Source organism: Saccopteryx leptura, chromosome 3 (genome assembly GCF_036850995.1).
Source record: "Saccopteryx leptura isolate mSacLep1 chromosome 3, mSacLep1_pri_phased_curated, whole genome shotgun sequence".
NCBI lineage: Eukaryota > Metazoa > Chordata > Mammalia > Chiroptera > Emballonuridae > Saccopteryx > Saccopteryx leptura.
Genome location: NC_089505.1, coordinates 365,884,876 through 365,896,448, shown reverse-complemented (window position 1 = coordinate 365,896,448; position 11,573 = coordinate 365,884,876). Strand labels below are relative to the sequence as shown.

The following is an 11,573-nucleotide window of genomic DNA, read 5'->3' as shown; positions in this document are numbered from 1 at the left end:
AGTTCATTCCTCATTGCAGAAAGAGCTCCCGAATGGCTGGACCGTAGTCAGCAACAAGGCAAGTCCCCAAATCAGTAGGCTTCCCAGATGGAGGAGAGGGAGGACACCCACACTCAATCTACTCCTCTGCCCGTGAGTGACCACGTGGCCTTTGGAAAGTCCCAAAGCTGAGCAACAGTGACTTGGACCTGGTGGTTTTTGAGGTCCCGACCAGCTGTGACATTTGTGAGGGGGGTTGAGCCCTTTACATTTTCTGCTGTGTTTCCCTTCCTCCTGGTATGTGGGATGAGGAACTACTGCTTCCGGTTCTTCTCATTGGAAAAGGGAAGTTCACTGATAACCTGACAGGTCATACAGAGGACTTCACGCTCAGGTGACAGGCCATGTCCTCAGGCCCGCCAGGCCCCAGACCCAGCGCCTGCTCTGTCTCTCACCTTCTTGCCGCATGCAGGCAGCCATTTTGGGCAGGGCTTATCCCATGAGGTCTTGTTTGACCTTCCTCCACTCCACGGGTGATGTTGATGTCTCAGGGCCCCTCCTAGGCCTGGCCAAAGCATACGGGTCCCAGGCCAGGGTCCTGGGGGCAATCAGAGTCCCGCAGGGCACCCAGGCCTCTGCTTCCTTCTCCAGCTCGGGCACATGATCCCTGCGGGAGGGCACACGTTACCTGCATGGCTGGTCGACGAGTAACACGGAGCCGTTTCCCATTTGGCTTTCATGCTTGAGTGTCCGGTCTCTGGGTCTAGATCTCCAGAGGGCAGGAGAAGTGAGCCTGTGCTCCCCCCCCCCTTGAAGTCCTAATAAGACAAAAGGAATTCACGGTATAGATCAAAAAGAAAGAAACTGAAGTGAATACAACAGCCTGTCTCCTGCCAGCCCTCCATGGGTGCTGATTCCATCAGATGGAACCCAAGGACCCACTGAGCTCTCCAGGCACCCAGGGAGAAGCCAAGGGGCCCGCTGGCCTCGGGCCATCTGGGAGGCACGCACGCCCAAGGCAGTGCCTGACCCCTTCCCTGACATTCACACTGAAATGTCATTTTCGTAATTACCTTCTAATAACAGTGACTCTGCTGGGTGAGGCGGGCCCTTTAGAAACATGTGACAGCATCCTGCTTTGGAGAGCTTGGCAGTTACCGAGATGGAGGAAGTCAGCTAGCGGTCCTGTCAAGCAGCCAGGGAGATCCCACCGAGGCCATTGTGCCAGGGAGCAGCAGGGTAGAGCCTTCGACAAAGCGAGGACCCCAGCCTGGGGCTCCCCGCACCTTTGATTAAGACGGACGAGGCTTGTCCTCGCTGCTCTCGAAAACGCGCTTTCTGCGAATCCCAAGCCCAGAGTTCTAAATAAGGAGGTTGTTCAAAGATAGATTAAAGGGCATAAAAATAGTATTAGATTTCATGGCACGGTAAGGCCTGTCAGGACCGGGCACACAGAGGGAATTGCTGGAAGGCAATGATCTAAATGAGTCATGGGTGTCTGCCGGGATTGTGCTGATGCCTCTGGAAAAGGCAAAAGCCGGGACTATTGTTTGTTTCAAAAATACTTCTGAAGAGGCTGCAGAAATCAGAAGGTGCTGATGTGCCTGAGTCTGGAGGGAGAGGAAGGAGAGAAAGGAAAAAAGGGTCAGTTGGTAGCCTCATCAAGCAGGGGAAGCAGGGGAGCGAGAAGCAACACACTTCAGAGAAGGATGGAGGAGGAGACAGATGGCAGGAAGGGGGTGAGTCGTGGAGGCTGGATTTGGGTCCTAGCTCTGTCAAGAGAGGGGCCCCCACTTTTATTGAGGTTCTACTACGTGATAAATACCCTACTAGCCACTTTATGTGTGATACTCAGTGTATACAAGAGTTTCTTGAGGGACCTGTGTGGCCTTGAAGATGCCTTTGGTCCTCTCAGAATCTCAGTGTCTTCTTCTGGAGAGTGAAGGTAATCAATCATCCGTACCTCCCAAAGTGGTTAAGGAGGACAGTACGATAGCTCACTAGGGCTGCCATAACAAAGAACCACACACTGGGTGGCTTAGACCAGTCGTCCCCAAACTTTTTTGGGCCACGGACCAGTTTAATGTCAGAAAATATTTTCACGGACCGGCCTTTAGGGTGGGACGGATAAATGTATCACGTGACCGAGGCAAGCGTCAAGAGTGAGTCTTAGATGGATGTAACAGAGGGAATCTGGTCATTTTTTTAAAAATAAAACATCGTTCAGACTTAAATATAAATAAAACAGAAATAATGTAAGTTATTTATTCTTTCTCTGCGGACCGGTACCAAATGGCCCACGGACCGGTACAAGTCCGCGGCCTGGAGTGTTGGGGACCACTGGCTTAGACAACAGGAGTTTATTTCCTCCCAGTTCTAGAGGTGAGAAGTCTGAGAGCAAGGTGTCCACAGGACCGGCTTCTCCTGAGGCCTCTCTCCTTGGCTTGTAAGATGGCCGTCTGCTCCCTGTCTTCCCATGGTCTTCCCTCTGTGGGTGTCTGTGCCCTAGTCCCCTCTTTCTCATAAGGACAGCAGTCATATTGGATTTGGTCTCAACCATATGTCCCCCTTGTACCTGAATTATCTCTTTAAAGGGCCCATCAACCAACAGGCATATTCTGAGATCCTGGAGCTTGGGACTCAACATAGCACTTTTGGGAGCACACAGTTCAGCCCCTGTTTGAAGTGTGGGCGAAAACGCCAAGCTCCGAAGAAAGGGTCACCATATGGTAGCTGAGTTTAAAGAAGAGTCACCGAATAATCACAAGCATGGTAACAGGTATATACTGAGACCATGGTGCACAGTGACGCGCACTTAACCTCTGCACATGATCTTACTTAACATCGCATGATAATCTAGTGAGGTGCGTAAGAGTCTAAGCTCCGTTTGATTAGTAAAGAGACTGAGAGGGCCTGGCCAGGTGGTGGCGCAGTGGATAGAGTGTCGGACTGGGATGCAGAGGACCTGGGTTCAAGACCCCGAGGTTGCCAGCTTGAGTGCGGGCTCATCTGGTTTGAGGAAAAGCCCACCAGCTTGAACCCAAGGTCACTGGCTCCAGCAAGGGGTTACTTGGTCTGCTGAAGGCCCGCAGTCAAGGCACATATGAGAAAGCAATCAATGAACAACTAAGGTGTTGCAACGCGCAATGAAAAACTAATGATTGATGCTTCTCATCTCTCTCCGTTCCTGTCTGTCTGTCCCTGTCTATCCCTCTCTCTGACTCACTCTCTGTCTCTGTAAAAAAATAAATAAATAAAGAGACTGAGAGGCACACAGCCTAGGACAGGAAGCTGGCCAGTGTCACGCAGCAAATAGTGAAGCCAGAATCCAAAGTTCCATCTGTCTGATTCCAAAACCTATCATTCCAGTGGCTGGTTTTCTAGAACGGATAGAGGGTCCATGCTAGAGTCCGAACGGTGACCCAGTCTCCAGCCCCTCCCTCCATCTCTCTCCAAGTCTCCTTTTCTTTCTTGAGCCCCTCAGAAACGCCTCGCCAAACATCTGCTCCCGTGAGCACTCTTCCGGGGACGGGGCTCTCGCTCCCTGCCGAGGCAGCCTGGCCCATTTCTGGACAACTCTAATGGTTTTTACACCTCTTTCCTCCTCCGGGCACATGGATCGATTTCAGATTCAAAACCAGTCCTGAACAGGCTCATTCTCCGTTGACACTTTCAGGGAAGGAATCTTTGACAAGTTCCCGTTGCTTAGCGAGGTAAAAGAGTCATAACTTCTCCTTCTTCAGAACTGCCAGCCGCGTGAAGGGAATCAAGACCGAGGGCTGAAATTGCTTCTCTCTCTCTCTCTCTCTCTCTCTCTCTCTCTCTCTCTCTCTCGTCTCTAAGGCGTCGGCAGGGAACAGGCCAGCTGCGCCTGGGCTTCCATCGCGGGGGGAGATTTATATTCATTCAGGTGTCAGCAGACTGTGCTTTCTTGCGTTTCTTTCTGATCAATGCGTTCATTAGGGCGCCCAGCCTCAGCCATAGATTCACCTTAATGCCTGTCACCCTCGGGTTTCAATAACACGGGCTCTGGGATTCTAACAACCTGCAGGGGAAAGAAAAAAATGAAAAGGAGAAAAAGCTCTTTCTAGCTCTCCTTCCACAGAGTCCTGAAATTGTTTCTCTTCCTCCTTTAACAATGGTTGGGTTGGCTGCGTTCGTTTTATTTAGGGGCTCGGAGGGGCGCGTGAGGGAGGAAAGAGGTTGGGGGAGGTAGTTACAGATAGCAGCAGGTGCTCATGGGAACCCTGGCCTATTTGTTCCAAAGCAGTGGGGAAATGTGAGTGACAGTTATGTCTGTTTGGGGTAGCTTGAGAGATTTGTTTGGACACTTACAATAAAAGCATGGTTGTTTCACTTTTTGCCTAATTACTTCCTTTTTTTTCCTCTTAACCCCGGTCCTGTTTTCACTTTTGCAGTTCTTTTCTAGAATCGTCCACACGCTCATGTATTCACACCACGATGTGGATGTCATGTTTGTTCTTACTAGTGATTGCACTAAACAGTCCATTGTAAGTCCTCAATATGTTGCTCTGCTTCTTGTAATTAGCACCTTGTTACAAAACAATTTATGAAACAGAGGTTCTTAACCATGCCCATTAGATCATTTTTCTTCACCCCTCCCCCATAATTAAGGTAACAAGAAATACCTGCACGCGTTTTGCTATTTTTTTTTTGGTTCAGCTATTTCTTTAGGTCTGAACCCCGTGGATCTGTTCACTGGATCAAAGTGCATGAACAATCTTATGACTTGTTGTCATGTGATATGCATATCTTTTTTTTTTAAATTTATTGTGTTTACATAGATTCTAGTGTGATAGGCACATCTTTTTTCAGCCATTTACAACACATCTGCCATCGGTGTGTAAAAATGCAACAGTTTTACGACCATGATACTAATACCAAATACTTAGTATTCCATACCTCATGAGCTTCACCCTATGGTCTTCACATTTGTCCATCTATTTAAATTTTCACAGGCAAATGCTAATCACCCTTCAAAACCTCCCATTCTGTTTCTAGTACAGATAGCAACTCTATTATTTGACGTCAAACCACTGCCATTATCTCAGCTGCAGCTTTGGGTGGTGTGGTACTTTATACCTCTTAATGGTTTATGGCTATCTGCTCATCTATTCTTTTGCAATAAGCAGTTTTGACCTTTGTCACGGTCTGGAGAGTTGTTTTGATTATCCCTGGAGTGGGAGTTTCTACACCTGTGGAAAGGCAAGAGGCCAGGAATGCCGCTCAGCATCTGACCACGTCCCGGACAGCCCTGCCCCACAGGGTAGAAATCTCAACTTACTCACTTTTAAATCCCAAACACTCGCTCAGAACCCGGCAGAGTCAGTCTGACAGACAATGCTGTTAGTGAGTACTGTGTATGTGAATGAAGTCTTGCCTTCCTAAAACGTGGGTGATGCACAGTCACCCCCATGCAGCCAACACACAGCCTCAGGCCCATAATAGCTCTGTAGACACGTCGGCGCGCACACACGCATGGACACGCAGATGAGCAACACACGCCCATCGGACGCCCGAGTCCAGGAACCTGCCTGATTCCCTGCCCACTCACCCAGTCCCCCGTTCACCAGAAGCACGGAGGCCTCTCCCTCTCTCCCTCTCCCTCTCTCCCTCTCTCTCCCTCTCTCCCTCTCTCTCTCTCCCTCCCTCTCCAGTCAGAACTGCCTGGGTACAGACACGAATGTCCTCCACAATGAACCGTGGCTCCACCAGCAGATAATCAGTGGCCCCGAAGAGTAGATCCTTTTGGCAAGTACGCACGCAGAAGGCAAGCCAACCACCGGGGAAGTGACACGTCAATTGTGACAGTGGCCCAGTGGCCCAGAAATCGTGGCAGGCGGGCCTGACACATTAGATCTCACACTGTTGGTGGGCATCGGGAACGGAGCAGAGACATTGGAGGAAACGTGGAGGGGGAAACGCCCATCCCCTCGGGCAGTGCGGCTGAGTGGGGGGGGACGGCCACACGGCAAAGGTGCTCACTCCTTCTCCAGTGACATTTCCTCTTCCTGTCCCTCTCCCGGGAACTGGGGGGGGGGGGGGGGGGCTAAAGAAGAGGTCAGCAAAGAGGAGAGCGCCGCAGGAGGTGGTATGAAGTTTTAGGTGGGCTCCCTGGGAGACTGAACTGCAGCGAGCCTGCCGTGTCCTAGCCCTCGGCTTTGCGAGCCACATCAAGTTACCACCAGCCCTCCCCACGTCTGCCCTGTAGAAACTCGACCAGGTCCTTAGGAGTTGGCGGGTTGGCGGGCTTCCCTTGAACGGGGATTTCCTCCTACCCTATAGACGTTTCCTGGTTACTCATTGCCCTTCCGAGAGCCCATGAAGGCCCCTTGAGGGGAAGAAAAAAAAAGTCTTATTTCTGTCTCTGTCTCCAGGACCTATCTTAGTAAATGTGTAATGATGGAGTCAATAAACAGATGAACAAACTTTAACCAGGTGACTCTACCTCATGCTTCAGAGGGAAGCAGGACAAAAGGTCAAGGACCAATTGACAGAAGGCCACATTCGCTGAGTCACAGAATTTGGGTGTTATTCAAGAAGCAACAAAGGTTCAACCAGGGAGTCTCACCTGTTCAGTTCAGTGCGTGGGAAGACATCCCTTTGTGTTAGTAGTATAAGCACTGCAACTTTTATTTACTTATTCATCCTTTTTTATAAAACGATTTTATTGATTGATTTTAAAGAGAGGGAAGACAGAGAATGGGGAGGTGGGGGCAGGAGGAGCAGGAAGTCTCAACTCATACTTGTCCCTTCTCGAATGTGCCTTGACCGGGCAAGCCCAGGGTTTCGAACGGGTGATCTCAGCATTCCAGATCGAGGCCTCATCCACTACGCGGCCCCAGGTCCGCCTGCACTGCGACTTTTAAATTCAGAGCCAACGTCCTGAATCTTGTGTTGCCCTTTGGGGTTGGCTTTCAAACTGGACAAAGGGCTGAACGGGGGTGTGGCATTCAACCCCCACTTCACGTCCCCTTCCACCTAAGATTCGGAATCGGTCTGTTACCTGTGCCTGAACTTAGCACGTGGGACACATGGTTTCAACCCTGGAGCAGAGCGCGCCTGCAGAAGATGTGATGAAGGACTGACTGGGATATTCCAGTGGGTGGCGTCTGGGAGACAGGGCCCTGCCTGCTCCCCTTCCGTTTTCATAGCTGTTCGATCTGCCCGTATCCGCCCGTGCACGTGCCTATGGAAGCTCTCTGGGGTTGCTGCCCCGCCCCCCATGGACCCAGTGACGCGACAGACGCTGCTGCTGCGTGCGCGCACACACACACACACACACACACACACACACACACACACACGTGCGCGCGTCCACCTCCTCAGGCTCCCGGGGGTGGTTAGGCCGTGGACATTGGAATGAAATGCACTGAAATCACAGCCTTTCCCCAGATTCTTGGCAAGGAAACCCCGCCATCTCCCTCAGGTGGCAGGGACAGAAGGTGTGGGAGCTTGAGAGTGGATGGCAGCTGGATGGGGCTGGAACAGAGAAGAAAGAACTGTTTTCCGAAGAGAAGCAGAGCCAGGAGCCCGCGAGAGAGTCCCGCTGTCTGTCGGGCGCAATTGAGGCCCCAGCCGGTTCCTGTCGCTGCTCCGAGGAACGACCCAGTCCTGCCCAATAATTCCCCTTCTGGCAGCAGCTAGTCCAGTGGGTTCCTGCCCCCGGCACCCCAACTAATGATAATTAATAGGATTGGCTTTAGTTTTCAATTGGAAAAAAAAAGTAATCTTAAGAATATTTATGGACACTCTTCACTTCCAAGTTTAGACCTAGACATTTGCAACTGTGACAAAGTCACCAAACTTTTCTTCCGGAATGCAAGGGAAGGCTGGTGCTTCCTGGCTCTGCTAGGGGAGTGATTTGCTCTGACAAGTCTTGCCACTGTCATCTGCCTCCCCACGCAGTGCAGGCCAGGAGGTCACCTCTGATGGTCATTCTCGCAGGGAATCCATCATATGAGTCAGAGTGAGCAGGTGCTGGAGCAAAAGAGACTCCTGTGTTCGAAATGCAGCTCTGCTGTGTGTGGGCTGCGTGAATGTGTAAGTAACTGACTTCCCCACCTCAATGTCCTGATCTCTAAAATGTCGCTGGTAGTGGGCACCTGTCTTCTGGAGCCTGAGGGGAGAGCAAGGACATGGTGCTGTCATCTCACAGGGAGCACTAGAGCGATGAGGGCCCACACTCTCAGGAGTGTGTCTCATCTCCTTGGTTTCTCCCTTAGGGTAATGTCTGCTTTAACAAGAACATGCTCAGGCCCTGGCTGGGGGGCTTAGTGGTAGAGTGTCAGCCTGGCGTGTGGAAGTCCTGGGTTCAATTCTCGGTCAGGGCACACAGGTGAAGTAACCATCTGCTTCTCCACCCCTCCCCGTCCCTCTTCTCTCTCTCTCTCTCTCTCTCTGTCTCCCATAGCCATAGCTCGAATGCTTTGAGCAATTTGACCCTGGGTGCTGAGGATGGCTTCATGGCCTCGCCTCAGGCATTAAAATAGCTTGGTTGCCTGAGCAACAGAGCAATGGTCCCAGATGGGCAGAGCATTGCTCCATAGGGGGCTTGCTGGGTAGATCCTGGTCAGGGCACATGTGGAAGTCTGTCTGCCTCCCCACCTCTCACTTAAAAGAAAAAAAGTTATGAAAATTAAAAAAAAGAAAGAAAAATAAGAACATGCTCTCTCTCAGAGTAGTCTGCTGTCATATCCTCCCAACATATGTCCTTGACCTGCATCATTCAAACGTTGGCAGCCCTGGCCAGTTGGCTCAGTGGTAGAGCGTCAGCCTGGTATGCAGAAGTCCTGGGTTCGATTCCCAGCCAGGGCACACAGGAGAAGCGCCCATTTGCTTCTCCACCCCTCCCCCTCTCCTTCCTCTCTGTCTCTCTCTTCCCCTCCCGCAGCCGAGGCTCCATTGGAGCAAAGATGGCCCAGGCGCTGGGGATGGCTCCTTGGCCTCTGCCCCAGGCGCTAGAGTGGCTCTGGTTGCGACAGAGCGACGCCCTGGAGGGGCAGAGCATCGCCCCCTGGTGGGCAGAGCATCGCCCCTGGTGAGCGTGCCGGGTGGATCCCGGTTGGGCGCATGCGGGAGTCTGTCTGACTGTCTCTCCCCGTTTCCAGCTTCAGAAAAATACAAAAAAAAAACCAAAACAAAAAAAAACGTTGGATTAGGATTTTCCTCATCTTCACCTTTAGATCTGCCCAGGGTATATGTGTCTATCTTGCATGATGCAACAGAAGTATATCAGTGAGCTCAGGCTTATGCTATAGAAACGAATGACACCCACCCCACTTTGCCCCTGAAAATAATCTTGGTGGGTTACAACAAAGGTTTACTTCTTGTTTACGATCATGTCCATCTCAAGTTGCAAGTAGGGTGCATCTTTGTCCCGCACCTTTCACTCCAGGACAACAGAGCAGGCTCTATGCAGGACAAGCCTCCTCATGACAAAGAGAAAGGAGAGACAGGCAAACACGTGAAAACATTCACCGGAGTTGGTTCACACCACTTCCGCTTACCTTTCATTGGCCAAAGCAAATCGCATGGCCAAACCGTCTATCAGTGGGCAGTATTATTTTCTTGCGCAGATGAATTCAAGAAAATATTTTGAACACGTTCCAGTCTTCTACTGGAAGGTTCTTCACCTGGTCTCAGGGACTCCTTGGCTGAACGTGCAGGAAAATACTGAAGTTCAGGGTTGCAGGCCCGAATTCCCTCCGGGTGGGGGAGAGGGGGAGGACAGCTCAGTCTTTCCTCTGATGTTGTAGCTCTTGGGGCTCCAGTGGCCCTCTCGCCATGGTCACCGCTTTGTTTATTCCCAGCTACCATAAAGATGTTCACATCAGAAAGGCTGGCAGAAAATGATCTGGAATCTGATGTCGGTTTTCTCTGTGATGGTTTCGTGTGTGTGTGTGTGTGTGTGTGTGTGTGTGTGTGTGTGTCTTTTAGCTTCTTGACCATGAGTCTGTATTTATTGAAGAAGAAACTAAATATATATATATATATATATATATATATACATTTAAAAGAATTAGGACATCAGTATGGCAGCGGAGTAGAAGATGACTCCAGTGGAGAGCTGGTGGAGGAGGAGGACCTGGGAGGAGGGGGTGGGAGGAATCAGAGCAATGGCCTTGGGGACCGAGAGGAAGAGTCATCTCAACTTGGACTTGACCCCAAGGTGTTGAGAGGGAGGCGTCTCTTGATCACCTGTCTTAAGCTGGCCCCGAGGGCTGTGGAGACCCTTCTGCCCACAGGAGAGACGGACACTTCCTGAGGAGGAGGCTGCAGGTGTCATCCTTGGATGCAGAAAAGTCAGAAGAAGTTGCCTCCCTGCACCCTCCCTACTGACACCAGTATCTCATCCAGGTTCCGCCCTGGCGAGTAGGTCAACAGCTAATCTTCAGACATCCTTTTATTAGTTAGAAACTGTCATTGAACTGGCTTTTAGAGAACAAAGGCTTGATGGACAACTGAGAAGTCATTCCATTCATCCATTCATCCCTTCATCCGGGCAGGAAAGCCCATTTTCACACCTTCCTGACCTTACACAAAGGACACAGGTTCTCAGGGCAAATAGCTGTATATCCACGTGGTGTGATCTTCAGCAAGTCTGGTACTGCCTCAGAGATTTGGGTTCCTTATTCCGTAAATAGAAACTATAACTCCTACTTCCTAGAGTTTGTAAGGGTAGAAAACAATCGTTTTTGAAAATACCATGGCAATGCCTAGCACATAATCAGTCATTATTCTAATGATGGAGCTATTCTAGCACCACAACGCGATGGTATAAACCGTTTGGCCGGGCTCAGACAAACCCCTGTGGTCATAATCAAAATAGTAAGTAAAAGCCATCTATAATTTGCCCCTCCATTCCACTATTTAATGATCAAGAGATTCTTGCTTGTGTCCAACCTAAATTTCCCCAGTGCAGCTAACCCCATCGACTAACAACACCCTGCCATGTGACAGTGGCCCTGGTCTGCAATCAGTCCGGTGTCATGGAAAGAGCATTGGCTGTGGAGTCCGATGCGTCTGATTTAGGACAGCCTGACCCTGGGCCTGTCGCTGAAAATCTCTTGAGCTTCAACATCCTCCTGCTAGAAATGGGAGCAATATTATCTATCGACGTTAGAATGCTGTTTCGAAAATTATTTTCAGAGTGACATATGTAATGCATCTGGCCCGTAAAAGGCATGCATTAAATGGGAGCTGTTTTCCATTTATTTCTAATAGATTTTTACCATTTAAGGAAAATCATATTTTTTTAAAACTCAAGGTGTTTTTCAGCTCATTATTTTTATCCAGGACCATTATAGCTACTAAGTGTTTGGGGCTTCTCTCTCTCTCCAGAGACATTTTTTAATGCCAATTGAGAGTAAAAGTATACTGAGATTAAAAAGTGATGATGATGATGTGACCCTGGCCAGTGGCTCAGTGGATAGAGCATCAGCCAGGTTTATGGACATCCCAGGTTTGATTCCCCTGGTCAGGGCACACAGGAGAAGTAACCATCTGCTTTTTCCCCCTCTCCCCTTCTCTCCCTCTTCCTCTCCTACAGCCAGTGGCTCATTTGGTTTGAG

General features: G+C 50.2%; 1 non-coding gene across 1 annotated transcript; it reads left to right on the top strand.

Annotated features, from left to right (window-relative positions):
- Positions 1 to 8,741: 8,741 nt before the first annotated feature.
- On the top strand, positions 8,742 to 8,817 carry TRNAT-GGU (transfer RNA threonine (anticodon GGU)). Its single transcript has one exon. It is a non-coding gene; the product is annotated as a tRNA-Thr (tRNA).
- Positions 8,818 to 11,573: the final 2,756 nt, after the last annotated feature.